This window comes from Stigmatopora argus, chromosome 19, assembly GCF_051989625.1.
Source record: "Stigmatopora argus isolate UIUO_Sarg chromosome 19, RoL_Sarg_1.0, whole genome shotgun sequence".
NCBI classification, from domain to species: Eukaryota; Metazoa; Chordata; class Actinopteri; order Syngnathiformes; family Syngnathidae; genus Stigmatopora; species Stigmatopora argus.
Window position 1 is genome coordinate 3,518,556 of NC_135405.1, and position 26,543 is coordinate 3,545,098.

Consider the following 26,543-nt stretch of genomic DNA (forward strand, 5'->3'; position numbering starts at 1 on the left):
AGTAGGAATCTGATGGAAGATGCTGCTTTTTAGAATAGTATAGTAATTTTATTTTGACAGATGAGGGAAGCTCCGTTTGAGCAGAGCATCAAAAAATTGGATAAAACTCTTATTATTCCTCCCCACGGAAATCTTTAGTAAAAGGCGAAAGATTTGTGCGATTTGAAGAGAAATAAGAGTGTGCTGACGCAAGCAAAACAGAACGAGCTAGGTCTATATCCGCAATAGTACTTCAACACACAGGCTAACGCACTACTAACTAGTGGGCGACCCCAGTCCTTTGAGCAGCCAATCACGTTGCAGCAGCTGTATTATGCTGCCAATCACGTTGCAGCTACTGAATTAAGCAGTCAGGGCATTGCAGCAGCGTTGTGATATGAAGCAGGGCATATACATACATCATGTGGGTGTAAATAGGTTGGATTTATTGGAGGTCTAGTGAAATTTATAATAAATCCAAATGACCGAGTAGTATTTTCAACTATCAGAGATTAACTCAATACAGTAATTAAGCATGGGTAACATAATTTTACCTCTAACTCAACTTTGTGGAGAAGTCTATAGGTTTAGAGCAGGGATGGCCAAACCGGTCCTCGAGGGCCGCTGTGGGTGCAGGTTTTTGTTCCAACCGATCCAGCACAGACATTTTGACCAATGAGAACAAGAAGCACCTGACTGCAATCCACTGATTGCACTTGTAGGACACCTGATTGGTGAAAAGGTGTCATCTTGATGGGTTGGAATGAAAACCCGCACCCACTGCGGCCCTTTGTGGAATAGTTTGGACACCCCTGGTTTAGAGGGAAGGAAATGCATGTATATTGACATTGTTAGGGGGTGCACCATTCCTGGAAGTACTGCAATACCAGGTCGATGCGTGGAGTGGACAGAGCAAGCCCCTATTCCATCTCCCAGTTCCAAAAATCTATTTAATATAAGGTCCCCAGATAGGGGACGTATCAGATATTAAACTGATAAGAACAGATACTACACTTGATCTTAGCCAAAAGGCCGAGAAGCGATAACCAATACTGTCAGGAAGGACGACTTCTTTCCAGCCATTACGACCTATAGTAATGGTCACACAGATCACATGACAACAAAAGCACACTTTATACAACACACTGAAAACTACACACTCTGTTTGATAACAGGTGAAAAAACATGTTGCTTTTCTGTATTTAAATTGAACAAATGCTTTGAAAATGTGGAGTCCTTGAGGTCATGTGACTCACAATGGTCCATAGGAAAGTAGCAATAACCTTAACCTATTTACCGGCACCCCAAGGTTCTCTGATTGGCAAACACAATTTTTGCAGTGAAAAGCCATTTATTTGAGCAACATTTGGCAAAAAATGACAACAAATCAACAACCCCTGCTTAACATATTACTTCCTGTTTCCTGGTGTTGTGATGAACAATGACAACTTTCCACTAGTATGTCACAAAATTGATCAACTCACAATTCAACTAGTATCGTTGAATTTCAGGATATTTAATTCAAATAATATAAATTATAACTGGCCTTAATTGAACAATCACCTCCGAGGCAAAATAACCAAATACACAATAATTGAAAGCCAAAGTTTTGGGGGGGAATGAAAATATTAAAACGATTTGAAGAAGAAAATACTACAGTTTTAAGTTTTCTCTCTATCCTTTTGGCCTTATTGTAGAGCTCAATATGTGACCATTTTGGAAACATCACAGGCTGATGATCAAAACATTGACTGCGAGAAGGCAATGACGTATCCCTACGCCTGCGAGAAGGCCTTGGTGTCACCAAATCGAATTCTGATTGGTTAAAGCAACAGTCCCTTGCAACGCTTGTTTAATGCAGCAGACCCTGCAGAACTGATTGTGAAGGCCTTGGGGCAGATTTCTGACCCTGGCAACAAATAATGGCTGAAATGTGATTGGTTAAATGCTTCAATATGAAAACACACATCTGGAAGCAGTGCAACCAGGGCGAAAGCATTGAAAGGAAGCTAACAGACAATTTGGAATTTCTTAATAAGTATTCATGGACAAAATATAATTAATATCAGTCTGTGATTAAGATTGGGCCAACAGTGAAGGCTTTGAGAGGTCACAACTGAAGTGTAGGAAACCAATATGAGCCATGACCTTCTTGTTTTTTAACAGATGACCAGGGGAGAGCGCGAACGCAGTCCCCCTCTACCAGAAATTATGCAGTCGAGATTCCCACATTGGGGGAATTCGCAGGGGTCAGCACAACCAGGAGTGCAATGGCTGGGCCTCGCCCTGAGTGAACCACCTTCATGATCATGGTGTCTCCCCTGCCAGGTAAGTATGAATTGTACACAAATGCAGCACCCTCTTGTTTCGCATGCTCGCCATTTTTAGTCACAAACTCGTTTGCTACACCGTAATCACGTAGTCATAAACACACACCCTGTATAAGGCAATTCTACCGAGAACTAGTACATCTAATAGTTGAGTCATTACATCAACTGACCGGTCTTTAATTTAGCTTTAAAGTATGATTTTAAAAAATCCCATCATGCACTGCTGCTCTCATACAGAGTCAATGCGCATGCGCCCCTTTTTCGGAGTAACCTACTTGACAATTGTTGGAATTATTGTAAATAAGTTATCCTGATTCTGGTATGACTGTGGAAATGCTTGCTAATAGAATTAGGGGTGTCTTGAGCCCTGGGGGAAGTTTCACCTTATTCAACAAAGGGGAACTGCCCCAGGGGTCTGGATCCTGTTTGAACCATTGTGTGAAGATTGCGGGAGATCGGGAAAGAGACAGTAAAAGTGTTACCTTGAAAAAGCATATGGTCATACATCAAAGAACCTTTTGTAACTGAGAGAAAACTCCCTCTTTCCTTTGATCAGCTTGAAACTTCCTGTAACTTGACACAATAAGAGACAAGGCGAGAGGAGACATCTTCAGAGTGTGTCGGAGGATTGCGACCGAGCAGTCCCCGACCCTCTCACTGCAAATAAAGTTGACTCAATTCTCTGTGATTTCCTTCTTTCAGATTGGTGATACAAATGTCTGGTGTTTAAACCTAACATTTACATGGTCCTTCGAGCCGGATCCCAAGATACCTGACGATCCCAGTGGGTGAGCAAGATCCAGAAAAGTCTGTGTACACAGCATAAAGATCCTTTTCCAGGACTGTTTCTTCCTTACGGGCTGGGGTCCAAAGGTTGAAGGGATACCAAGGACGCAGAGAATCGTGAGTAAATTTTATTTAAAAAAGGAATGAATGAGAATGAAGTAAAATAGAAAACGAAATAAAAAGTAAAAAAGAAAAAGAAATAAAACCCCTGACAATCCTAGGCACTATCAGGTAAAATTCAAACAACAAAATTCCGTAGGCGGGTAGACCCCCTTAGTTGAAATAGACTTTCCCTAAGAAACATAAGATGCTTACTGACATAAATGTGCTTTAAATAAGCAGTGAAGTAGGAATCTGATGGAAGATGCTGCTTTTTAGAATAGTATAGTAATTTTATTTTGACAGATGAGGGAAGCTCCGTTTGAGCAGAGCATCAAAAAATTGGATAAAACTCTTATTATTCCTCCCCACGGAAATCTTTAGTAAAAGGCGAAAGATTTGTGCGATTTGAAGAGAAATAAGAGTGTGCTGACGCAAGCAAAACAGAACGAGCTAGGTCTATATCCGCAATAGTACTTCAACACACAGGCTAACGCACTACTAACTAGTGGGCGACCCCAGTCCTTTGAGCAGCCAATCACGTTGCAGCAGCTGTATTATGCTGCCAATCACGTTGCAGCAGCTGTATTATGCTGCCAATCACGTTGCAGCTACTGAATTAAGCAGTCAGGGCATTGCAGCAGCGTTGTGATATGAAGCAGGGCATATACATACATCATGTGGGTGTAAATAGGTTGGATTTATTGGAGGTCTAGTGAAATTTATAATAAATCCAAATGACCGAGTAGTATTTTCAACTATCAGAGATTAACTCAATACAGTAATTAAGCATGGGTAACATAATTTTACCTCTAACTCAACTTTGTGGAGAAGTCTATAGGTTTAGAGCAGGGATGGCCAAACCGGTCGTCGAGGGCCGCTGTGGGTGCAGGTTTTTGTTCCAACCGATCCAGCACAGACATTTTGACCAATGAGAACAAGAAGCACCTGACTGCAATCCACTGATTGCACTTGTAGGACACCCGATTGGTGAAAAGGTGTCGTCTTGATGGGTTGGAATGAAAACCCGCACCCACTGCGGCCCTTTGTGGAATAGTTTGGACACCCCTGGTTTAGAGGGAAGGAAATGCATGTATATCGACATTGTTAGGGGATGCACCATTCCTGGAAGTACTGCAATACCAGGTCAATGCGTGGAGTGGACAGAGCAAGCCCCTATTCCATCTCCCAGTTCCAAAAATCAATTTAATATAAGGTCCCCAGATAGGGGACGTATCAGATATTAAACTGATAAGAACAGATACTACACTTGATCTTAGCCAAAAGGCCGAGAAGCGATAACCAATACTGTCAGGAAGGACGACTTCTTTCCAGCCATTACGACCTATAGTAATGGTCACACAGATCACATGACAACAAAAGCACACTTTATACAACACACTGAAAACTACACACTCTGTTTGATAACAGGTGAAAAAACATGTTGCTTTTCTGTATTTAAATTGAACAAATGCTTTGAAAATGTGGAGTCCTTGAGGTCATGTGACTCACAATGGTCCATAGGAAAGTAGCAATAACCTTAACCTATTTACCGGCACCCCAAGGTTCTCTGATTGGCAAACACAATTTTTGCAGTGAAAAGCCATTTATTTGAGCAACATTTGGCAAAAAATGACAACAAATCAACAACCCCTGCTTAACGTATTACTTCCTGTTTCCTGGTGTTGTGATGAACAATGACAACTTTCCACTAGTATGTCACAAAATTGATCAACTCACAATTCAACTAGTATCGTTGAATTTCAAGATATTTCATTCAAATAATATAAATTATAACTGGCCTTAATTGAACAATCACCTCCGAGGCAAAATAACCAAATACACAATAATTGAAAGCCAAAGTTTTGGGGGGGAATGAAAATATTAAAACGATTTGAAGAAGAAAATACTACAGTTTTAAGTTTTCTCTCTATCCTTTTGGCCTTATTGTAGAGCTCAATATGTGACCATTTTGGAAACATCACAGGCTGATGATCAAAACATTGACTGCGAGAAGGCAATGACGTATCCCTACACCTGCGAGAAGGCCTTGGTGTCACCAAATCGAATTCTGATTGGTTAAAGCAACAGTCCCTTGCAACGCTTGTTTAATGCAGCAGACCCTGCAGAACTGATTGTGAAGGCCTTGGGGCAGATTTCTGACCCTGGCAACAAATAATGGCTGAAATGTGATTGGTTAAATGCTTCAATATGAAAACACACATCTGGAAGCAGTGCAACCAGGGCGAAAGCATTGAAAGGAAGCTAACAGACAATTTGGAATTTCTTAATAAGTATTCATGGACAACATATAATTAATATCAGTCTGTGATTAAGATTGGGCCAACAGTGAAGGCTTTGAGAGGTCACAACTGAAGTGTAGGAAACCAATATGAGCGATGACCTTCTTGTTTTTTAACAGATGACCAGGGGAGAGCGCGAACGCAGTCCCCCTCTACCAGAAATTATGCAGTCGAGATTCCCACATTTGGGGAATTCGCAGGGGTCAGCACAACCAGGAGTGCAATGGCTAGGCCTCACCCTGAGTGAACCACCTTCATGATCATGGTGTCTCTCCTGCCAGGTAAGTATGAATTGTACACAAATGCAGCACCCTCTTGTTTCGCATGCTCGCCATTTTTAGTCACAAACTCGTTTGCTACACCGTAATCACGTAGTCATAAACACACACCCTGTATAAGGCAATTCTACCGAGAACTAGTACATGTAATAGTTGAGTCATTACATCAACTGACCGGTCTTTAATTTAGCTTTAAAGTATGATTTTAAAAAATCCCATCATGCACTGCTGCTCTCATACAGAGTCAATGCGCATGCGCCCCTTTTTCGGAGTAACCTACTTGACAATTGTTGGAATTATTGTAAATAAGTTATCCTGATTCTGGTATGACTGTGGAAATGCTTGCTAATAGAATTAGGGGTGTCTTGAGCCCTGGGGGAAGTTTCACCTTATTCAACAAAGGGGAACTGCCCCAGGGGTCTGGATCCTGTTTGAACCATTGTGTGAAGATTGCGGGAGATCGGGAAAGAGACTGTAAAAGTGTTACCTTGAAAAAGCATATGGTCATATATCAAAGAACCTTTTGTAACTGAGAGAAAACTCCCTCTTTCCTTTGATCAGCTTGAAACTTCCCGTAACTTGACACAATAAGAGACAAGGCGAGAGGAGACATCTTCAGAGTGTGTCGGAGGATTGCGACCGAGCAGTCCCCGACCCTCTCACTGCAAATAAAGTTGACTCAATTCTCTGTGATTTCCTTCTTTCAGATTGGTGATACAAATGTCTGGTGTTTAAACCTAACATTTACATGGTCCTTCGAGCCGGATCCCAAGATACCTGACGATCCCAGTGGGTGAGCAAGATCCAGAAAAGTCTGTGTACACAGCATAAAGATCCTTTTCCAGGACTGTTTCTTCCTTACGGGCTGGGGTCCAAAGGTTGAAGGGATACCAAGGACGCAGAGAATCGTGAGTAAATTTTATTTAAAAAAGGAATGAATGAGAATGAAGTAAAATAGAAAACGAAATAAAAAGTAAAAAAGAAAAAGAAATAAAACCCCTGAAAATCCTAGGCACTATCAGGTAAAATTCAAACAACAAAATTCCGTAGGCGGGTAGACCCCCTTAGTTGAAATAGACTTTCCCTAAGAAACATAAGATGCTTACTGACATAAATGTGCTTTAAATAAGCAGTGAAGTAGGAATCTGATGGAAGATGCTGCTTTTTAGAATAGTATAGTAATTTTATTTTGACAGATGAGGGAAGCTCCGTTTGACCAGAGCATCAAAAAATTGGATAAAACTCTTATTATTCCTCCCCACGGAAATCTTTAGTAAAAGGCGAAAGATTTGTGCAATTTGAAGAGAAATAAGAGTGTGCTGACGCAAGCAAAACAGAACGAGCTAGGTCTATATCCGCAATAGTACTTCAACACACAGGCTAACGCACTACTAACTAGTGGGCGACCCCAGTCCTTTGAGCAACCAATCACGTTGCAGCAGCTGTATTATGCTGCCAATCACGTTGCAGCTACTGAATTAAGCAGTCAGGGCATTGCAGCAGCGTTGTGATATGAAGCAGGGCATATACATACATCATGTGGGTGTAAATAGGTTGGATTTATTGGAGGTCTAGTGAAATTTATAATAAATCCAAATGACCGAGTAGTATTTTCAACTATCAGAGATTAACTCAATACAGTAATTAAGCATGGGTAACATAATTTTACCTCTAACTCAACTTTGTGGAGAAGTCTATAGGTTTAGAGCAGGGATGGCCAAACCGGTCCTCGAGGGCCGCTGTGGGTGCAGGTTTTTGTTCCAACCGATCCAGCACAGACATTTTGACCAATGAAAACAAGAAGCACCTGACTGCAATCCACTGATTGCACTTGTAGGACACCCGATTGGTGAAAAGGTGTCATCTTGATGGGTTGGAATGAAAACCCGCACCCACTGCGGCCCTTTGTGGAATAGTTTGGACACCCCTGGTTTAGAGGGAAGGAAATGCATGTATATTGACATTGTTAGGGGGTGCACCATTCCTGGAAGTACTGCAATACCAGGTCGATGCGTGGAGTGGACAGAGCAAGCCCCTATTCCATCTCCCAGTTCCAAAAATCAATTTAATATAAGGTCCCCAGATAGGGGACGTATCAGATATTAAACTGATAAGAACAGATACTACACTTGATCTTAGCCAAAAGGCCGAGAAGCGATAACCAATACTGTCAGGAAGGACGACTTCTTTCCAGCCATTACGACCTATAGTAATGGTCACACAGATCACATGACAACAAAAGCACACTTTATACAACACACTGAAAACTACACACTCTGTTTGATAACAGGTGAAAAAACATGTTGCTTTTCTGTATTTAAATTGAACAAATGCTTTGAAAATGTGGAGTCCTTGAGGTCATGTGACTCACAATGGTCCATAGGAAAGTAGCAATAACCTTAACCTATTTACCGGCACCCCAAGGTTCTCTGATTGGCAAACACAATTTTTGCAGTGAAAAGCCATTTATTTGAGCAACATTTGGCAAAAAATGACAACAAATCAACAACCCCTGCTTAACGTATTACTTCCTGTTTCCTGGTGTTGTGATGAACAATGACAACTTTCCACTAGTATGTCACAAAATTGATCAACTCACAATTCAACTAGTATCGTTGAATTTCAAGATATTTCATTCAAATAATATAAATTATAACTGGCCTTAATTGAACAATCACCTCAGAGGCAAAATAACCAAATACACAATAATTGAAAGCCAAAGTTTTTGGGGGGAATGAAAATATTAAAACGATTTGAAGAAGAAAATACTACAGTTTTAAGTTTTCTCTCTATCCTTTTGGCCTTATTGTAGAGCTCAATATGTGACCATTTTGGAAACATCACAGGCTGATGATCAAAACATTGACTGCGAGAAGGCAATGACGTATCCCTACGCCTGCGAGAAGGCCTTGGTGTCACCAAATCGAATTCTGATTGGTTAAAGCAACAGTCCCTTGCAACGCTTGTTTAATGCAGCAGACCCTGCAGAACTGATTGTGAAGGCCTTGGGGCAGATTTCTGACCCTGGCAACAAATAATGGCTGAAATGTGATTGGTTAAATGCTTCAATATGAAAACACACATCTGGAAGCAGTGCAACCAGGGCGAAAGCATTGAAAGGAAGCTAACAGACAATTTGGAATTTCTTAATAAGTATTCATGGACAACATATAATTAATATCAGTCTGTGATTAAGATTGGGCCAACAGTGAAGGCTTTGAGAGGTCACAACTGAAGTGTAGGAAACCAATATGAGCGATGACCTTCTTGTTTTTTAACAGATGACCAGGGGAGAGCGCGAACGCAGTCCCCCTCTACCAGAAATTATGCAGTCGAGATTCCCACATTTGGGGAATTCGCAGGGGTCAGCACAACCAGGAGTGCAATGGCTGGGCCTCACCCTGAGTGAACCACCTTCATGATCATGGTGTCTCCCCTGCCAGGTAAGTATGAATTGTACACAAATGCAGCACCCTCTTGTTTCGCATGCTCGCCATTTTTAGTCACAAACTCGTTTGCTACACCGTAATCACGTAGTCATAAACACACACCCTGTATAAGGCAATTCTACCGAGAACTAGTACATGTAATAGTTGAGTCATTACATCAACTGACCGGTCTTTAATTTAGCTTTAAAGTATGATTTTAAAAAATCCCATCATGCACTGCTGCTCTCATACAGAGTCAATGCGCATGCGCCCCTTTTTCGGAGTAACCTACTTGACAATTGTTGGAATTATTGTAAATAAGTTATCCTGATTCTGGTATGACTGTGGAAATGCTTGCTAATAGAATTAGGGGTGTCTTGAGCCCTGGGGGAAGTTTCACCTTATTCAACAAAGGGGAACTGCCCCAGGGGTCTGGATCCTGTTTGAACCATTGTGTGAAGATTGCGGGAGATCGGGAAAGAGACTGTAAAAGTGTTACCTTGAAAAAGCATATGGTCATACATCAAACAACCTTTTGTAACTGAGAGAAAACTCCCTCTTTCCTTTGATCAGCTTGAAACTTCCTGTAACTTGACACAATAAGAGACAAGGCGAGAGGAGACATCTTCAGAGTGTGTCGGAGGATTGCGACCGAGCAGTCCCCGACCCTCTCACTGCAAATAAAGTTGACTCAATTCTCTGTGATTTCCTTCTTTCAGATTGGTGATACAAATGTCTGGTGTTTAAACCTAACATTTACATGGTCCTTCGAGCCGGATCCCAAGATACCTGACGATCCCAGTGGGTGAGCAAGATCCAGAAAAGTCTGTGTACACAGCATAAAGATCCTTTTCCAGGACTGTTTCTTCCTTACGGGCTGGGGTCCAAAGGTTGAAGGGATACCAAGGACGCAGAGAATCGTGAGTAAATTTTATTTAAAAAAGGAATGAATGAGAATGAAGTAAAATAGAAAACGAAATAAAAAGTAAATAAGAAAAAGAAATAAAACCCCTGACAATCCTAGGCACTATCAGGTAAAATTCAAACAACAAAATTCCGTAGGCGGGTAGACCCCCTTAGTTGAAATAGACTTTCCCTAAGAAACATAAGATGCTTACTGACATAAATGTGCTTTAAATAAGCAGTGAAGTAGGAATCTGATGGAAGATGCTGCTTTTTAGAATAGTATAGTAATTTTATTTTGACAGATGAGGGAAGCTCCGTTTGAGCAGAGCATCAAAAAATTGGATAAAACTCTTATTATTCCTCCCCACGGAAATCTTTAGTAAAAGGCGAAAGATTTGTGCGATTTGAAGAGAAATAAGAGTGTGCTGACGCAAGCAAAACAGAACGAGCTAGGTCTATATCCGCAATAGTACTTCAACACACAGGCTAACGCACTATTAACTAGTGGGCGACCCCAGTCCTTTGAGCAGCCAATCACGTTGCAGCAGCTGTATTATGCTGCCAATCACGTTGCAGCTACTGAATTAAGCAGTCAGGGCATTGCAGCAGCGTTGTGATATGAAGCAGGGCATATACATACATCATGTGGGTGTAAATAGGTTGGATTTATTGGAGGTCTAGTGAAATTTATAATAAATCCAAATGACCGAGTAGCATTTTCAACTATCAGAGATTAACTCAATACAGTAATTAAGCATGGGTAACATAATTTTACCTCTAACTCAACTTTGTGGAGAAGTCTATAGGTTTAGAGCAGGGATGGCCAAACCGGTCCTCGAGGGCCGCTGTGGGTGCAGGTTTTTGTTCCAACCGATCCAGCACAGACATTTTGACCAATGAGAACAAGAAGCACCTGACTGCAATCCACTGATTGCACTTGTAGGACACCCGATTGGTGAAAAGGTGTCATCTTGATGGGTTGGAATGAAAACCCGCACCCACTGCAGCCCTTTGTGGAATAGTTTGGACACCCCTGGTTTAGAGGGAAGGAAATGCATGTATATTGACATTGTTAGGGGGTGCACCATTCCCGGAAGTACTGCAATACCAGGTCGATGCGTGGAGTAGACAGAGCAAGCCCCTATTCCATCTCCCAGTTCCAAAAATCAATTTAATATAAGGTCCCCAGATAGGGGACATATCAGATATTAAACTGATATGAACAGATACTACACTTGATCTTAGCCAAAAGGCCGAGAAGCTATAACCAATACTGTCAGGAAGGACGACTTCTTTCCAGCCGTTACGACCTATAGTAATGGTCACACAGATCACATGACAACAAAAGCACACTTTATACAACACACTGAAAACTACACACTCTGTTTGATAACAGGTGAAAAAACATGTTGCTTTTCTGTATTTAAATTGAACAAATGCTTTGAAAATGTGGAGTCCTTGAGGTCATGTGACTCACAATGGTCCATAGGAAAGTAGCAATAACCTTAACCTATTTACCGGCACCCCAAGGTTCTCTGATTGGCAAACACAATTTTTGCAGTGAAAAGCCATTTATTTGAGCAACATTTGGCAAAAAATGACAACAAATCAACAACCCCTGCTTAACGTATTACTTCCTGTTTCCTGGTGTTGTGATGAACAATGACAACTTTCCACTAGTATGTCACAAAATTGATCAACTCACAATTCAACTAGTATCGTTGAATTTCAAGATATTTAATTCAAATAATATAAATTATAACTGGCCTTAATTGAACAATGACCTCAGAGGCAAAATAACCAAATACACAATAATTGAAAGCCAAAGTTTTGGGGGGGAATGAAAATATTAAAACGATTTGAAGAAGAAAATACTACAGTTTTAAATTTTCTCTCTATCCTTTTGGCCTTATTGTAGAGCTCAATATGTGACCATTTTGGAAACATCACAGGCTGATGATCAAAACATTGACTGCGAGAAGGCAATGACGTATCCCTACGCCTGCGAGAAGGCCTTGGTGTCACCAAATCGAATTCTGATTGGTTAAAGCAACAGTCCCTTGCAACGCTTGTTTAATGCAGCAGACCCTGCAGAACTGATTGTGAAGGCCTTGGGGCAGATTTCTGACCCTGGCAACAAATAATGGCTGAAATGTGATTGGTTAAATGCTTCAATATGAAAACACACATCTGGAAGCAGTGCAACCAGGGCGAAAGCATTGAAAGGAAGCTAACAGACAATTTGGAATTTCTTAATAAGTATTCACGGACAACATATAATTAATATCAGTCTGTGATTAAGATTGGGCCAACAGTGAAGGCTTTGAGAGGTCACAACTGAAGTGTAGGAAATCAATATGAGCGATGACCTTCTTGTTTTTTAACAGATGACCAGGGGAGAGCGCGAACGCAGTCCCCCTCTACCAGAAATTATGCAGTCGAGATTCCCACATTTGGGGAATTCGCAGGGGTCAGCACAACCAGGAGTGCAATGGCTGGGCCTCACCCTGAGTGAACCACCTTCATGATCATGGTGTCTCCCCTGCCAGGTAAGTATGAATTGTACACAAATGCAGCACCCTCTTGTTTCGCATGCTCGCCATTTTTAGTCACAAACTCGTTTGCTACACCGTAATCACGTAGTCATAAACACACACCCTGTATAAGGCAATTCTACCGAGAACTAGTACATGTAATAGTTGAGTCATTACATCAACTGACCGGTCTTTAATTTAGCTTTAAAGTATGATTTTAAAAAATCCCATCATGCACTGCTGCTCTCATACAGAGTCAATGCGCATGCGCCCCTTTTTCGGAGTAACCTACCTGACAATTGTTGGAATTATTGTAAATAAGTTATCCTGATTCTGGTATGACTGTGGAAATGCTTGCTAATAGAATTAGGGGTGTCTTGAGCCCTGGGGGAAGTTTCACCTTATTCAACAAAGGGGAACTGCCCCAGGGGTCTGGATCCTGTTTGAACCATTGTGTGAAGATTGCGGGAGATCGGGAAAGAGACTGTAAAAGTGTTACCTTGAAAAAGCATATGGTCATACATCAAAGAACCTTTTGTAACTGAGAGAAAACTCCCTCTTTCCTTTGATCAGCTTGAAACTTCCTGTAACTTGACACAATAAGAGACAAGGCGAGAGGAGACATCTTCAGAGTGTGTCGGAGGATTGCGACCGAGCAGTCCCCGACCCTCTCACTGCAAATAAAGTTGACTCAATTCTCTGTGATTTCCTTCTTTCAGATTGGTGATACAAATGTCTGGTGTTTAAACCTAACATTTACATGGTCCTTCGAGCCGGATCCCAAGATACCTGACGATCCCAGTGGGTGAGCAAGATCCAGAAAAGTCTGTGTACACAGCATAAAGATCCTTTTCCAGGACTGTTTCTTCCTTATGGGCTGGGGTCCAAAGGTTGAAGGGATACCAAGGACGCAGAGAATCGTGAGTAAATTTTATTTTAAAAAGGAATGAATGAGAATGAAGTAAAATAGAAAACGAAATAAAAAGTAAAAAAGAAAAAGAAATAAAACCCCTGACAATCCTAGGCACTATCAGGTAAAATTCAAACAACAAAATTCCGTAGGCGGGTAGACCCCCTTAGTTGAAATAGACTTTCCCTAAGAAACATAAGATGCTTACTGACATAGATGTGCTTTAAATAAGCAGTGAAGTAGGAATCTGATGGAAGATGCTGCTTTTTAGAATAGTATAGTAATTTTATTTTGACAGATGAGGGAAACTCCGTTTGAGCAGAGCATCAAAAAATTGGATAAAACTCTTATTATTCCTCCCCACGGAAATCTTTAGTAAAAGGCGAAAGATTTGTGCGATTTGAAGAGAAATAAGAGTGTGCTGACGCAAGCAAAACAGAACGAGCTAGGTCTATATCCGCAATAGTACTTCAACACACAGGCTAACGCACTACTAACTAGTGGGCGACCCCAGTCCTTTGAGCAGCCAATCACGTTGCAGCAGCTGTATTATGCTGCCAATCACGTTGCAGCTACTGAATTAAGCAGTCAGGGCATTGCAGCAGCGTTGTGATATGAAGCAGGGCATATACATACATCATGTGGGTGTAAATAGGTTGGATTTATTGGAGGTCTAGTGAAATTTATAATAAATCCAAATGACCGAGTAGTATTTTCAACTATCAGAGATTAACTCAATACAGTAATTAAGCATGGGTAACATAATTTTACCTCTAACTCAACTTTGTGGAGAAGTCTATAGGTTTAGAGCAGGGATGGCCAAACCGGTCCTCGAGGGCCGCTGTGGGTGCAGGTTTTTGTTCCAACCAATCCAGCACAGACATTTTGACCAATGAGAACAAGAAGCACCTGACTGCAATCCACTGATTGCACTTGTAGGACACCCGATTGGTGAAAAGGTGTCATCTTGATGGGTTGGAATGAAAACCCGCACCCACTGCGGCCCTTTGTGGAATAGTTTGGACACCCCTGGTTTAGAGGGAAGGAAATGCATGTATATTGACATTGTTAGGGGGTGCACCATTCCTGGAAGTACTGCAATAGCAGGTCGATGCGTGGAGTGGACAGAGCAAGCCCCTATTCCATCTCCCAGTTCCAAAAATCAATTTAATATAAGGTCCCCAGATAGGGGACGTATCAGATATTAAACTGATAAGAACAGATACTACACTTGATCTTAGCCAAAAGGCCGAGAAGCGATAACCAATACTGTCAGGAAGGACGACTTCTTTCCAGCCATTACGACCTATAGTAATGGTCACACAGATCACATGACAACAAAAGCACACTTTATACAACACACTGAAAACTACACACTCTGTTTGATAACAGGTGAAAAAACATGTTGCTTTTCTGTATTTAAATTGAACAAATGCTTTGAAAATGTGGAGTCCTTGAGGTCATGTGACTCACAATGGTCCATAGGAAAGTAGCAATAACCTTAACCTATTTACCGGCACCCCAAGGTTCTCTGATTGGCAAACACAATTTTTGCAGTGAAAAGCCATTTATTTGAGCAACATTTGGCAAAAAATGACAACAAATCAACAACCCCTGCTTAACGTATTACTTCCTGTTTCCTGGTGTTGTGATGAACAATGACAACTTTCCACTAGTATGTCACAAAATTGATCAACTCACAATTCAACTAGTATCGTTGAATTTCAAGATATTTAATTCAAATAATATAAATTATAACTGGCCTTAATTGAACAATCACCTCAGAGGCAAAATAACCAAATACACAATAATTGAAAGCCAAAGTTTTGGGGGGGAATGAAAATATTAAAACGATTTGAAGAAGAAAATACTACAGTTTTAAGTTTTCTCTCTATCCTTTTGGCCTTATTGTAGAGCTCAATATGTGACCATTTTGGAAACATCACAGGCTGATGATCAAAACATTGACTGCGAGAAGGCAATGACGTATCCCTACGCCTGCGAGAAGGCCTTGGTGTCACCAAATCGAATTCTGATTGGTTAAAGCAACAGTCCCTTGCAACGCTTGTTTAATGCAGCAGACCCTGCAGAACTGATTGTGAAGGCCTTGGGGCAGATTTCTGACCCTGGCAACAAATAATGGCTGAAATGTGATTGGTTAAATGCTTCAATATGAAAACACACATCTGGAAGCAGTGCAACCAGGGCGAAAGCATTGAAAGGAAGCTAACAGACAATTTGGAATTTCTTAATAAGTATTCATGGACAACATATAATTAATATCAGTCTGTGATTAAGATTGGGCCAACAGTGAAGGCTTTGAGAGGTCTCAACTGAAGTGTAGGAAACCAATATGAGCGATGACCATCTTGTTTTTTAACAGATGACCAGGGGAGAGCGCGAGCGCAGTCCCCCTCTACCAGAAATTATGCAGTCGAGATTCCCACATTTGGGGAATTCGCAGGGGTCAGCACAACCAGGAGTGCAATGGCTGGGCCTCACCCTGAGTGAACCACCTTCATGATCATGGTGTCTCTCCTGCCAGGTAAGTATGAATTGTACACAAATGCAGCACCCTCTTGTTTCGCATGCTCGCCATTTTTAGTCACAAACTCGTTTGCTACACCGTAATCACGTAGTCATAAACACACACCCTGTATAAGGCAATTCTACCGAGAACTAGTACATGTAATAGTTGAGTCATTACATCAACTGACCGGTCTTTAATTTAGCTTTAAAGTATGATTTTAAAAAATCCCATCATGCACTGCTGCTCTCATACAGAGTCAATGCGCATGCGCCCCTTTTTCAGAGTAACCTACTTGACAATTGTTGGAATTATTGTAAATAAGTTATCCTGATTCTGGTATGACTGTGGAAATGCTTGCTAATAGAATTAGGGGTGTCTTGAGCCCTGGGGGAAGTTTCACCTTATTCAACAAAGGGGAACTCCCCCCGGGGTCTGGATCCTGTTTGAACCATTGTGTGAAGATTGCGGGAGATCGGGAAAGAGACTGTAAAAGTGTTACCTTGAAAAAGCATATGGTCATACATCAAAGAACCTTTTGTAACTGAGAGAAAACTCCCTCTTTCCTTTGATCAGCTTGAAACTTCCTGTAACTTGACACAATAAGAGACAAGGCGAGAGGAGACATCTTCAGAGTGTGTCGGAGGATTGCGACCGAGCAGTCCCCGACCCTCTCACTGCAAATAAAGTTGACTCAATTCTCTGTGATTTCCTTCTTTCAGATTGGTGATACAAATGTCTGGTGTTTAAACCTAACATTTACATGGTCCTTCGAGCCGGATCCCAAGATACCTGACGATCCCAGTGGGTGAGCAAGATCCAGAAAAGTCTGTGTACACAGCATAAAGATCCTTTTCCAGGACTGTTTCTTCCTTATGGGCTGGGGTCCAAAGGTTGAAGGGATACCAAGGACGCAGAGAATCGTGAGTAAATTTTATTTAAAAAAGGAATGAATGAGAATGAAGTAAAATAGAAAACGAAATAAAAAGTAAAAAAGAAAAAGAAATAAAACCCCTGACAATCCTAGGCACTATCAGGTAAAATTCAAACAACAAAATTCCGTAGGCGGGTAGACCCCCTTAGTTGAAATAGACTTTCCCTAAGAAACATAAGATGCTTACTGACATAGATGTGCTTTAAATAAGCAGTGAAGTAGGAATCTGATGGAAGATGCTGCTTTTTAGAATAGTATAGTAATTTTATTTTGACAGATGAGGGAAGCTTCGTTTGAGCAGAGCATCAAAAAATTGGATAAAACTCTTATTATTCCTCCCCACGGAAATCTTTAGTAAAAGGCGAAAGATTTGTGCGATTTGAAGAGAAATAAGAGTGTGCTGACGCAAGCAAAACAGAACGAGCTAGGTTTATATCCGCAATAGTACTTCAACACACAGGCTAACGCACTACTAACTAGTGGGCGACCCCAGTCCTTTGAGCAGCCAATCACGTTGCAGCAGCTGTATTATGCTGCCAATCACGTTGCAGCTACTGAATTAAGCAGTCAGGGCATTGCAGCAGCGTTGTGATATGAAGCAGGGCATATACATACATCATGTGGGTGTAAATAGGTTGGATTTATTGGAGGTCTAGTGAAATTTATAATAAATCCAAATGACCGAGTAGTATTTTCAACTATCAGAGATTAACTCAATACAGTAATTAAGCATGGGTAACATAATTTTACCTCTAACTCAACTTTGTGGAGAAGTCTATAGGTTTAGAGCAGGGATGGCCAAACCGGTCCTCGATGGCCGCTGTGGGTGCAGGTTTTTGTTCCAACCGATCCAGCACAGACATTTTGACCAATGAGAACAAGAAGCACCTGACTGCAATCCACTGATTGCACTTGTAGGACACCCGATTGGTGAAAAGGTGTCATCTTGATGGGTTGGAATGAAAACCCGCACCCACTGCAGCCCTTTGTGGAATAGTTTGGACACCCCTGGTTTAGAGGGAAGGAAATGCATGTATATTGACATTGTTAGGGGGTGCACCATTCCTGGAAGTACTGCAATACCAGGTCGATGCGTGGAGTGGACAGAGCAAGCCCCTATTCCATCTCCCAGTTCCAAAAATCAATTTAATATAAGGTCCCCAGATAGGGGACATATCAGATATTAAACTGATAAGAACAGATACTACACTTGATCTTAGCCAAAAGGCCGAGAAGCGATAACCAATACTGTCAGGAAGGACGACTTCTTTCCAGCCGTTACGACCTATAGTAATGGTCACACAGATCACATGACAACAAAAGCACACTTTATACAACACACTGAAAACTACACACTCTGTTTGATAACAGGTGAAAAAACATGTTGCTTTTCTGTATTTAAATTGAACAAATGCTTTGAAAATGTGGAGTCCTTGAGGTCATGTGACTCACAATGGTCCATAGGAAAGTAGCAATAACCTTAACCTATTTACCGGCACCCCAAGGTTCTCTGATTGGCAAACACAATTTTTGCAGTGAAAAGCCATTTATTTGAGCAACATTTGGCAAAAAATGACAACAAATCAACAACCCCTGCTTAACGTATTACTTCCTGTTTCCTGGTGTTGTGATGAACAATGACAACTTTCCACTAGTATGTCACAAAATTGATCAACTCACAATTCAACTAGTATCGTTGAATTTCAAGATATTTAATTCAAATAATATAAATTATAACTGGCCTTAATTGAACAATCACCTCAGAGGCAAAATAACCAAATACACAATAATTGAAAGCCAAAGTTTTGGGGGGGAATGAAAATATTAAAACGATTTGAAGAAGAAAATACTACAGTTTTAAGTTTTCTCTCTATCCTTTTGGCCTTATTGTAGAGCTCAATATGTGACCATTTTGGAAACATCACAGGCTGATGATCAAAACATTGACTGCGAGAAGGCAATGACGTATCCCTACGCCTGCGAGAAGGCCTTGGTGTCACCAAATCGAATTCTGATTGGTTAAAGCAACAGTCCCTTGCAACGCTTGTTTAATGCAGCAGACCCTGCAGAACTGATTGTGAAGGCCTTGGGGCAGATTTCTGACCCTGGCAACAAATAATGGCTGAAATGTGATTGGTTAAATGCTTCAATATGAAAACACACATCTGGAAGCAGTGCAACCAGGGCGAAAGCATTGAAAGGAAGCTAACAGACAATTTGGAATTTCTTAATAAGTATTCACGGACAACATATAATTAATATCAGTCTGTGATTAAGATTGGGCCAACAGTGAAGGCTTTGAGAGGTCTCAACTGAAGTGTAGGAAACCAATATGAGCGATGACCTTCTTGTTTTTTAACAGATGACCAGGGGAGAGCGCGAACGCAGTCCCCCTCTACCAGAAATTATGCAGTCGAGATTCCCACATTTGGGGAGTTCGCAGGGGTCAGTACAACCAGGAGTGCAATGGCTGGGCCTCACCCTGAGTGAACCACCTTCATGATCATCGTGTCTCTCCTGCCAGGTAAGTATGAATTGTACACAAATGCAGCACCCTCTTGTTTCGCATGCTCGCCATTTTTAGTCACAAACTCGTTTGCTACACCGTAATCACGTAGTCATAAACACACACCCTGTATAAGGCAATTCTACCGAGAACTAGTACATGTAATAGTTGAGTCATTACATCAACTGACCGGTCTTTAATTTAGCTTTAAAGTATGATTTTAAAAAATCCCATCATGCACTGCTGCTCTCATACAGAGTCAATGCGCATGCGCCCCTTTTTCAGAGTAACCTACTTGACAATTGTTGGAATTATTGTAAATAAGTTATCCTGATTCTGGTATGACTGTGGAAATGCTTGCTAATAGAATTAGGGGTGTCTTGAGCCCTGGGGGAAGTTTCACCTTATTCAACAAAGGGGAACTCCCCCCGGGGTCTGGATCCTGTTTGAACCATTGTGTGAAGATTGCGGGAGATCGGGAAAGAGACTGTAAAAGTGTTACCTTGAAAAAGCATATGGTCATACATCAAAGAACCTTTTGTAACTGAGAGAAAACTCCCTCTTTCCTTTGATCAGCTTGAAACTTCCTGTAACTTGACACAATAAGAGACAAGGCGAGAGGAGACATCTTCAGAGTGTGTCGGAGGATTGCGACCGAGCAGTCCCCGACCCTCTCACTGCAAATAAAGTTGACTCAATTCTCTGTGATTTCCTTCTTTCAGATTGGTGATACAAATGTCTGGTGTTTAAACCTAACATTTACATGGTCCTTCGAGCCGGATCCCAAGATACCTGACGATCCCAGTGGGTGAGCAAGATCCAGAAAAGTCTGTGTACACAGCATAAAGATCCTTTTCCAGGACTGTTTCTTCCTTATGGGCTGGGGTCCAAAGGTTGAAGGGATACCAAGGACGCAGAGAATCGTGAGTAAATTTTATTTAAAAAAGGAATGAATGAGAATGAAGTAAAATAGAAAACGAAATAAAAAGTAAAAAAGAAAAAGAAATAAAACCCCTGACAATCCTAGGCACTATCAGGTAAAATTCAAACAACAAAATTCCGTAGGCGGGTAGACCCCCTTAGTTGAAATAGACTTTCCCTAAGAAACATAAGATGCTTACTGACATAGATGTGCTTTAAATAAGCAGTGAAGTAGGAATCTGATGGAAGATGCTGCTTTTTAGAATAGTATAGTAATTTTATTTTGACAGATGAGGGAAGCTCCGTTTGAGCAGAGCATCAAAAAATTGGATAAAACTCTTATTATTCCTCCCCACGGAAATCTTTAGTAAAAGGCGAAAGATTTGTGCGATTTGAAGAGAAATAAGAGTGTGCTGACGCAAGCAAAACAGAACGAGCTAGGTCTATATCCGCAATAGTACTTCAACACACAGGCTAACGCACTACTAACTAGTGGGCGACCCCAGTCCTTTGAGCAGCCAATCACGTTGCAGCAGCTGTATTATGCTGCCAATCACGTTGCAGCTACTGAATTAAGCAGTCAGGGCATTGCAGCAGCGTTGTGATATGAAGCAGGGCATATACATACATCATGTGGGTGTAAATAGGTTGGATTTATTGGAGGTCTAGTGAAATTTATAATAAATCCAAATGACCGAGTAGTATTTTCAACTATCAGAGATTAACTCAATACAGTAATTAAGCATGGGTAACATAATTTTACCTCTAACTCAACTTTGTGGAGAAGTCTATAGGTTTAGAGCAGGGATGGCCAAACCGGTCCTCGAGGGCCGCTGTGGGTGCAGGTTTTTGTTCCAACCGATCCAGCACAGACATTTTGACCAATGAGAACAAGAAGCACCTGACTGCAATCCACTGATTGCACTTGTAGGACACCCGATTGGTGAAAAGGTGTCATCTTGATGGGTTGGAATGAAAACCCGCACCCACTGCAGCCCTTTGTGGAATAGTTTGGACACCCCTGGTTTAGAGGGAAGGAAATGCATGTATATTGACATTGTTAGGGGGTGCACCATTCCTGGAAGTACTGCAATACCAGGTCGATGCGTGGAGTGGACAGAGCAAGCCCCTATTCCATCTCCCAGTTCCAAAAATCAATTTAATATAAGGTCCCCAGATAGGGGACATATCAGATATTAAACTGATAAGAACAGATACTACACTTGATCTTAGCCAAAAGGCCGAGAAGCGATAACCAATACTGTCAGGAAGGACGACTTCTTTCCAGCCGTTACGACCTATAGTAATGGTCACACAGATCACATGACAACAAAAGCACACTTTATACAACACACTGAAAACTACACACTCTGTTTGATAACAGGTGAAAAAACATGTTGCTTTTCTGTATTTAAATTGAACAAATGCTTTGAAAATGTGGAGTCCTTGAGGTCATGTGACTCACAATGGTCCATAGGAAAGTAGCAATAACCTTAACCTATTTACCGGCACCCCAAGGTTCTCTGATTGGCAAACACAATTTTTGCAGTGAAAAGCCATTTATTTGAGCAACATTTGGCAAAAAATGACAACAAATCAACAACCCCTGCTTAACGTATTACTTCCTGTTTCCTGGTGTTGTGATGAACAATGACAACTTTCCACTAGTATGTCACAAAATTGATCAACTCACAATTCAACTAGTATCGTTGAATTTCAAGATATTTAATTCAAATAATATAAATTATAACTGGCCTTAATTGAACAATCACCTCAGAGGCAAAATAACCAAATACACAATAATTGAAAGCCAAAGTTTTGGGGGGGAATGAAAATATTAAAACGATTTGAAGAAGAAAATACTACAGTTTTAAGTTTTCTCTCTATCCTTTTGGCCTTATTGTAGAGCTCAATATGTGACCATTTTGGAAACATCACAGGCTGATGATCAAAACATTGACTGCGAGAAGGCAATGACGTATCCCTACGCCTGCGAGAAGGCCTTGGTGTCACCAAATCGAATTCTGATTGGTTAAAGCAACAGTCCCTTGCAACGCTTGTTTAATGCAGCAGACCCTGCAGAACTGATTGTGAAGGCCTTGGGGCAGATTTCTGACCCTGGCAACAAATAATGGCTGAAATGTGATTGGTTAAATGCTTCAATATGAAAACACACATCTGGAAGCAGTGCAACCAGGGCGAAAGCATTGAAAGGAAGCTAACAGACAATTTGGAATTTCTTAATAAGTATTCACGGACAACATATAATTAATATCAGTCTGTGATTAAGATTGGGCCAACAGTGAAGGCTTTGAGAGGTCACAACTGAAGTGTAGGAAACCAATATGAGCGATGACCTTCTTGTTTTTTAACAGATGACCAGGGGAGAGCGCGAACGCAGTCCCCCTCTACCAGAAATTATGCAGTCGAGATTCCCACATTTGGGGAATTTGCAGGGGTCAGCACAACCAGGAGTGCAATGGCTGGGCCTCACCCTGAGTGAACCACCTTCATGATCATGGTGTCTCCCCTGCCAGGTAAGTATGAATTGTACACAAATGCAGCACCCTCTTGTTTCGCATGCTCGCCATTTTTAGTCACAAACTCGTTTGCTACACCGTAATCACGTAGTCATAAACACACACCCTGTATAAGGCAATTCTACCGAGAACTAGTACATGTAATAGTTGAGTCATTACATCAACTGACCGGTCTTTAATTTAGCTTTAAAGTATGATTTTAAAAAATCCCATCATGCACTGCTGCTCTCATACAGAGTCAATGCGCATGCGCCCCTTTTTCAGAGTAACCTACTTGACAATTGTTGGAATTATTGTAAATAAGTTATCCTGATTCTGGTATGACTGTGGAAATGCTTGCTAATAGAATTAGGGGTGTCTTGAGCCCTGGGGGAAGTTTCACCTTATTCAACAAAGGGGAACTGCCCCAGGGGTCTGGATCCTGTTTGAACCATTGTGTGAAGATTGCGGGAGATCGGGAAAGAGACTGTAAAAGTGTTACCTTGAAAAAGCATATGGTCATACATCAAAGAACCTTTTGTAACTGAGAGAAAAAAGTACTTCAACACACAGGCTAACGCACTACTAACTAGTGGGCGACCCCAGTCCTTTGAGCAGCCAATCACGTTGCAGCAGCTGTATTATGCTGCCAATCACGTTGCAGCTACTGAATTAAGCAGTCAGGGCATTGCAGCAGCGTTGTGATATGAAGCAGGGCATATACATACATCATGTGGGTGTAAATAGGTTGGATTTATTGGAGGTCTAGTGAAATTTATAATAAATCCAAATGACCGAGTAGTATTTTCAACTATCAGAGATTAACTCAATACAGTAATTAAGCATGGGTAACATAATTTTACCTCTAACTCAACTTTGTGGAGAAGTCTATAGGTTTAGAGCAGGGATGGCCAAACCGGTCCTCGAGGGCCGCTGTGGGTGCAGGTTTTTGTTCCAACCGATCCAGCACAGACATTTTGACCAATGAGAACAAGAAGCACCTGACTGCAATCCACTGATTGCACTTGTAGGACACCCGATTGGTGAAAAGGTGTCATCTTGATGGGTTGGAATGAAAACCCGCACCCACTGCAGCCCTTTGTGGAATAGTTTGGACACCCCTGGTTTAGAGGGAAGGAAATGCATGTATATTGACATTGTTAGGGGGTGCACCATTCCTGGAAGTACTGCAATACCAGGTCGATGCGTGGAGTGGACAGAGCAAGCCCCTATTCCATCTCCCAGTTCCAAAAATCAATTTAATATAAGGTCCCCAGATAGGGGACATATCAGATATTAAACTGATAAGAACAGATACTACACTTGATCTTAGCCAAAAGGCCGAGAAGCGATAACCAATACTGTCAGGAAGGACGACTTCTTTCCAGCCGTTACGACCTATAGTAATGGTCACACAGATCACATGACAACAAAAGCACACTTTATACAACACACTGAAAACTACACACTCTGTTTGATAACAGGTGAAAAAACATGTTGCTTTTCTGTATTTAAATTGAACAAATGCTTTGAAAATGTGGAGTCCTTGAGGTCATGTGACTCACAATGGTCCATAGGAAAGTAGCAATAACCTTAACCTATTTACCGGCACCCCAAGGTTCTCTGATTGGCAAACACAATTTTTGCAGTGAAAAGCCATTTATTTGAGCAACATTTGGCAAAAAATGACAACAAATCAACAACCCCTGCTTAACGTATTACTTCCTGTTTCCTGGTGTTGTGATGAACAATGACAACTTTCCACTAGTATGTCACAAAATTGATCAACTCACAATTCAACTAGTATCGTTGAATTTCAAGATATTTCATTCAAATAATATAAATTATAACTGTCCTTAATTGAACAATCACCTCAGAGGCAAAATAACCAAATACACAATAATTGAAAGCCAAAGTTTTGGGGGGGAATGAAAATATTAAAACGATTTGAAGAAGAAAATACTACAGTTTTAAGTTTTCTCTCTATCCTTTTGGCCTTATTGTAGAGCTCAATATGTGACCATTTTGGAAACATCACAGGCTGATGATCAAAACATTGACTGCGAGAAGGCAATGACGTATCCCTACGCCTGCGAGAAGGCCTTGGTGTCACCAAATCGAATTCTGATTGGTTAAAGCAACAGTCCCTTGCAACGCTTGTTTAATGCAGCAGACCCTGCAGAACTGATTGTGAAGGCCTTGGGGCAGATTTCTGACCCTGGCAACAAATAATGGCTGAAATGTGATTGGTTAAATGCTTCAATATGAAAACACACATCTGGAAGCAGTGCAACCAGGGCGAAAGCATTGAAAGGAAGCTAACAGACAATTTGGAATTTCTTAATAAGTATTCACGGACAACATATAATTAATATCAGTCTGTGATTAAGATTGGGCCAACAGTGAAGGCTTTGAGAGGTCACAACTGAAGTGTAGGAAACCAATATGAGCGATGACCTTCTTGTTTTTTAACAGATGACCAGGGGAGAGCGCGAACGCAGTCCCCCTCTACCAGAAATTATGCAGTCGAGATTCCCACATTTGGGGAATTCGCAGGGGTCAGCACAACCAGGAGTGCAATGGCTGGGCCTCACCCTGAGTGAACCACCTTCATGATCATGGTGTCTCTCCTGCCAGGTAAGTATGAATTGTACACAAATGCAGCACCCTCTTGTTTCGCATGCTCGCCATTTTTAGTCACAAACTCGTTTGCTACACCGTAATCACGTAGTCATAAACACACACCCTGTATAAGGCAATTCTACCGAGAACTAGTACATGTAATAGTTGAGTCATTACATCAACTGACCGGTCTCTAATTTAGCTTTAAAGTATGATTTTAAAAAATCCCATCATGCACTGCTGCTCTCATACAGAGTCAATGCGCATGCGCCCCTTTTTCGGAGTAACCTACTTGACAATTGTTGGAATTATTGTAAATAAGTTATCCTGATTCTGGTATGACTGTGGAAATGCTTGCTAATAGAATTAGGGGTGTCTTGAGCCCTGGGGGAAGTTTCACCTTATTCAACAAAGGGGAACTGCCCCAGGGGTCTGGATCCTGTTTGAACCATTGTGTGAAGATTGCGGGAGATCGGGAAAGAGACTGTAAAAGTGTTACCTTGAAAAAGCATATGGTCATACATCAAAGAACCTTTTGTAACTGAGAGAAAACTCCCTCTTTCCTTTGATCAGCTTGAAACTTCCTGTAACTTGACACAATAAGAGACAAGGCGAGAGGAGACATCTTCAGAGTGTGTCGGAGGATTGCGACCGAGCAGTCCCCGACCCTCTCACTGCAAATAAAGTTGACTCAATTCTCTGTGATTTCCTTCTTTCAGATTGGTGATACAAATGTCTGGTGTTTAAACCTAACATTTACATGGTCCTTCGAGCCGGATCCCAAGATACCTGACGATCCCAGTGGGTGAGCAAGATCCAGAAAAGTCTGTGTACACAGCATAAAGATCCTTTTCCAGGACTGTTTCTTCCTTATGGGCTGGGGTCCAAAGGTTGAAGGGATACCAAGGACGCAGAGAATCGTGAGTAAATTTTATTTTAAAAAGGAATGAATGAGAATGAA

The 26,543-nt window shown here is 41.3% G+C and overlaps 23 non-coding genes across 23 annotated transcripts; all 23 read right to left on the bottom strand.

Moving 5' to 3' along the window:
* Window positions 1–68: 68 nt before the first annotated feature.
* LOC144065102 (U5 spliceosomal RNA) lies at window positions 69–182 on the bottom strand. Its single transcript, XR_013297001.1, has one exon. It is a non-coding gene; the product is annotated as a U5 spliceosomal RNA (small nuclear RNA).
* A 650-nt stretch (window positions 183–832) lies between these two features.
* Window positions 833–1,023, bottom strand: LOC144065066 (U2 spliceosomal RNA). The gene has a single exon (XR_013296968.1). It is a non-coding gene; the product is annotated as a U2 spliceosomal RNA (small nuclear RNA).
* A 1,127-nt stretch (window positions 1,024–2,150) lies between these two features.
* Window positions 2,151–2,315, bottom strand: LOC144065217 (U1 spliceosomal RNA). Its single transcript, XR_013297109.1, has one exon. It is a non-coding gene; the product is annotated as a U1 spliceosomal RNA (small nuclear RNA).
* Window positions 2,316–3,508: 1,193 nt separating this feature from the next.
* LOC144065103 (U5 spliceosomal RNA) lies at window positions 3,509–3,622 on the bottom strand. Its single transcript, XR_013297002.1, has one exon. It is a non-coding gene; the product is annotated as a U5 spliceosomal RNA (small nuclear RNA).
* A 681-nt stretch (window positions 3,623–4,303) lies between these two features.
* Window positions 4,304–4,494, bottom strand: LOC144065079 (U2 spliceosomal RNA). Its single transcript, XR_013296981.1, has one exon. It is a non-coding gene; the product is annotated as a U2 spliceosomal RNA (small nuclear RNA).
* Window positions 4,495–5,621: 1,127 nt separating this feature from the next.
* LOC144065214 (U1 spliceosomal RNA) lies at window positions 5,622–5,786 on the bottom strand. The gene has a single exon (XR_013297106.1). It is a non-coding gene; the product is annotated as a U1 spliceosomal RNA (small nuclear RNA).
* Window positions 5,787–6,979: 1,193 nt separating this feature from the next.
* On the bottom strand, window positions 6,980–7,093 carry LOC144065137 (U5 spliceosomal RNA). Its single transcript, XR_013297035.1, has one exon. It is a non-coding gene; the product is annotated as a U5 spliceosomal RNA (small nuclear RNA).
* A 650-nt stretch (window positions 7,094–7,743) lies between these two features.
* LOC144065057 (U2 spliceosomal RNA) lies at window positions 7,744–7,934 on the bottom strand. Its single transcript, XR_013296959.1, has one exon. It is a non-coding gene; the product is annotated as a U2 spliceosomal RNA (small nuclear RNA).
* A 1,127-nt stretch (window positions 7,935–9,061) lies between these two features.
* On the bottom strand, window positions 9,062–9,226 carry LOC144065122 (U1 spliceosomal RNA). Its single transcript, XR_013297020.1, has one exon. It is a non-coding gene; the product is annotated as a U1 spliceosomal RNA (small nuclear RNA).
* A 1,193-nt stretch (window positions 9,227–10,419) lies between these two features.
* On the bottom strand, window positions 10,420–10,533 carry LOC144065104 (U5 spliceosomal RNA). Its single transcript, XR_013297003.1, has one exon. It is a non-coding gene; the product is annotated as a U5 spliceosomal RNA (small nuclear RNA).
* A 650-nt stretch (window positions 10,534–11,183) lies between these two features.
* On the bottom strand, window positions 11,184–11,374 carry LOC144065088 (U2 spliceosomal RNA). The gene has a single exon (XR_013296990.1). It is a non-coding gene; the product is annotated as a U2 spliceosomal RNA (small nuclear RNA).
* A 1,127-nt stretch (window positions 11,375–12,501) lies between these two features.
* On the bottom strand, window positions 12,502–12,666 carry LOC144065133 (U1 spliceosomal RNA). Its single transcript, XR_013297031.1, has one exon. It is a non-coding gene; the product is annotated as a U1 spliceosomal RNA (small nuclear RNA).
* A 1,193-nt stretch (window positions 12,667–13,859) lies between these two features.
* On the bottom strand, window positions 13,860–13,973 carry LOC144065136 (U5 spliceosomal RNA). Its single transcript, XR_013297034.1, has one exon. It is a non-coding gene; the product is annotated as a U5 spliceosomal RNA (small nuclear RNA).
* Window positions 13,974–14,623: 650 nt separating this feature from the next.
* On the bottom strand, window positions 14,624–14,814 carry LOC144065086 (U2 spliceosomal RNA). Its single transcript, XR_013296988.1, has one exon. It is a non-coding gene; the product is annotated as a U2 spliceosomal RNA (small nuclear RNA).
* A 1,127-nt stretch (window positions 14,815–15,941) lies between these two features.
* On the bottom strand, window positions 15,942–16,106 carry LOC144065216 (U1 spliceosomal RNA). Its single transcript, XR_013297108.1, has one exon. It is a non-coding gene; the product is annotated as a U1 spliceosomal RNA (small nuclear RNA).
* A 1,193-nt stretch (window positions 16,107–17,299) lies between these two features.
* Window positions 17,300–17,413, bottom strand: LOC144065141 (U5 spliceosomal RNA). The gene has a single exon (XR_013297038.1). It is a non-coding gene; the product is annotated as a U5 spliceosomal RNA (small nuclear RNA).
* Window positions 17,414–18,063: 650 nt separating this feature from the next.
* LOC144065048 (U2 spliceosomal RNA) lies at window positions 18,064–18,254 on the bottom strand. Its single transcript, XR_013296952.1, has one exon. It is a non-coding gene; the product is annotated as a U2 spliceosomal RNA (small nuclear RNA).
* Window positions 18,255–19,381: 1,127 nt separating this feature from the next.
* On the bottom strand, window positions 19,382–19,546 carry LOC144065233 (U1 spliceosomal RNA). Its single transcript, XR_013297124.1, has one exon. It is a non-coding gene; the product is annotated as a U1 spliceosomal RNA (small nuclear RNA).
* A 1,193-nt stretch (window positions 19,547–20,739) lies between these two features.
* On the bottom strand, window positions 20,740–20,853 carry LOC144065105 (U5 spliceosomal RNA). The gene has a single exon (XR_013297004.1). It is a non-coding gene; the product is annotated as a U5 spliceosomal RNA (small nuclear RNA).
* Window positions 20,854–21,503: 650 nt separating this feature from the next.
* Window positions 21,504–21,694, bottom strand: LOC144065049 (U2 spliceosomal RNA). The gene has a single exon (XR_013296953.1). It is a non-coding gene; the product is annotated as a U2 spliceosomal RNA (small nuclear RNA).
* Window positions 21,695–22,821: 1,127 nt separating this feature from the next.
* Window positions 22,822–22,986, bottom strand: LOC144065225 (U1 spliceosomal RNA). The gene has a single exon (XR_013297116.1). It is a non-coding gene; the product is annotated as a U1 spliceosomal RNA (small nuclear RNA).
* A 1,136-nt stretch (window positions 22,987–24,122) lies between these two features.
* On the bottom strand, window positions 24,123–24,313 carry LOC144065052 (U2 spliceosomal RNA). Its single transcript, XR_013296954.1, has one exon. It is a non-coding gene; the product is annotated as a U2 spliceosomal RNA (small nuclear RNA).
* Window positions 24,314–25,440: 1,127 nt separating this feature from the next.
* Window positions 25,441–25,605, bottom strand: LOC144065232 (U1 spliceosomal RNA). Its single transcript, XR_013297123.1, has one exon. It is a non-coding gene; the product is annotated as a U1 spliceosomal RNA (small nuclear RNA).
* Between the last annotated feature and the right edge of the window lie 938 nt (window positions 25,606–26,543).